The sequence below is a fragment of the Palaemon carinicauda genome, chromosome 7 (assembly GCF_036898095.1).
Source record: "Palaemon carinicauda isolate YSFRI2023 chromosome 7, ASM3689809v2, whole genome shotgun sequence".
In the NCBI taxonomy this organism is placed as follows: Eukaryota; Metazoa; Arthropoda; class Malacostraca; order Decapoda; family Palaemonidae; genus Palaemon; species Palaemon carinicauda.
In genome coordinates this window covers 61,500,473-61,502,810 of record NC_090731.1, presented here as the reverse complement: position 1 = coordinate 61,502,810, position 2,338 = coordinate 61,500,473, and the positions used below count along the sequence as shown (strand labels likewise).

Here is a 2,338-nt window from a genome sequence, read left to right as displayed (position 1 = left end):
GTGTAATACATTTATTTCTTTTAGTATATATTAAAAGCTTAGTGTAGTGCAACCTCATGAATAGATTGAAAAAAAAAAAAGAGGTAAACTATTGATCCTGCAGTTTCCAAATATGGAATAAATAACTTGGATAAGTCATGTAAATAGCAGAAAGGATCTTTTAATGTTTACTTTAAAATGCATACAATATGCACATCATCATGAAGTGACTCATTAAATATATGTTAAATACATGCAGAATTTTATTTAATATTTAAGCCACAGTTGATCTTAAGTGTTAGTCTGCACTTTCTCAAAGACGTCTTTATATATATATATATATATATATATATATATATATATATATATATATATATATATATATATATATATATATATATATATATATATATATATATATATATATATATATATAAAGGAATTCTATATCAATAAGCATTTTATATCAATCACAACAGGGTTCATTCTCATACTTCAATTTTCCGCAACTTCAGAGAAGTGAAATAATAACATCGGGGAACTCAAGCATGATTCCATCATTTTCGGAATTCGTCGAGTACCTGCTAAAGACGCACATGAACCATTACGACCCGCACTGGGCTCCGTTTTGGAAGCACTGCGTCCCTTGCGTCGTTGACTATGACGCCATTGGGAAGAGAGAGACGCAGGCCCTGGACGGACGCTTCATTTTGGAAGAGTCCGGTTTGGCTACTGAAGCCAATTTGAAGGTTGGTATACAACGAATATATTTAAAGAACTTAACAGATTAGTAATGTTCTATCATTAATATTTTGTTTTAACTTTAAATAGATGTTTGATTATATATAAAATATTTTATGAGGACATGATGCAAATAAACACAGGATTATAGGTCTAATACTCAGTAAAGTTTGTCTGCTAAAGAAAACCTTTTAATCAAATGTTAATACAAAAGTCATTAGTAAAGATAAAAAGTGGGTGCAGAGACGCTGTATCGGTCTAATTGTGAATGTTACGAAACAAATTGCATAGGCCTATGTTCATTTACATCAGTACAAGGCACTATACTAATTTTTTTTAATAAGGCGCATTTGTACTGACTCGCAGCGGTGCCCTTTTAGCTCTGAAAAGTTTCCTGCTCTCTGATTGGTTAGAATTATCTTGTCCAACCAATCAGCGAGCAGGAAACTTTTCCGAGCAAGAAGGGCACCCCTGCATGTCATTGCAAATCTGCCTCACTAAAAAGAATTGACTATAGTCAATTTTTGTTGTAATTTGCTCAATAATTTTAATTAAAATCACGTGTCAGTAGTAGGCCTACATAACTTAAAGAAGTTAATATGCTCTATCATGAGAAGATAATTTAAAAGAAGTGTCAATTTAAATGTACCTCGGTGTAGGCTAGTGTTTCAGTTTGCAAACTTTTTTACATTTACTGTACACCTACAAATAGATTCAGGGTAGTTGTTAAAATCATACATCAGATTTCACCATTTTTTCCTTTCCCTTGATAAAAAAAATTTTGTTTTAACTGTCAACTGCTCTAGTTTTCTAAATAAAGAATAAAATTATATAGTTTTCGAATATTTCTAGCTAAGCGTATTGAAATATTAACCCTTTAAGTTTCATTTTTGTATAACATAATCCAGGGGTACTCTTCCTTTCCCCCATATACCCCACTTCCCTATCCTTATCCTAAACCTTATCCTTAACATAATTAAATTCGTTGTTCAGATACTTGAGGAAAATGCCCACCAAGGCCGAGGTGACACTAAAAAGCTCATGTTGAAGTACTACTCGACTCTGAAGCTTCACACACTGGAACAACTGTACAGACGATACGAGGTCGACTTCTTTCTATTTGGTTACGACGTTCAACCTCTCTTGGATGAACTTTTCCCTGCGAAGAATATTTCATTCATTTCTTCCTTTGTTTGATTACCTCAATAAATATTGTATAGAAATAGTTTTGTGTTACTGTATCCTTTAAAATTGGGAATTGGAAGTAAGGGGATGTATAGGCCTATGCAGTATAATTCTGAATTTACGGTTTTATGTTATTTATCTTCCTCGATTATTAAGTTTTTTATGGTTTATATATGAAAGATTTATTTCAATGTTGGTACTGTTTTTAAGATTTTTTATTCTAAGTGTTCATTTTCTTGTAGTTTATTTATTGCTGTATTTCCTTTCTTCACTGAGCTATTTTTCCCTATTGAAGTCCTTGGGCTTGTGGCATCTTGCTTTTCGAACTGGGGTTTTAACTTGGAAGTAATAATAATAATAATAATAATAATAATAATAATAATAATAATAATAATAATAATGAATTTCCGGTATTCGCACAGGTGGCGCACCT

At 31.7% G+C, this 2,338-nt stretch overlaps 1 pseudogene; it reads left to right on the top strand.

Annotated features, from left to right (window-relative positions):
* The window catches only part of LOC137643588 (carbohydrate sulfotransferase 11-like), a 16,304-nt pseudogene extending 14,353 nt beyond the window's left edge, over positions 1-1,951 (top strand).
* The last annotated feature ends 387 nt before the right edge of the window (positions 1,952-2,338 follow it).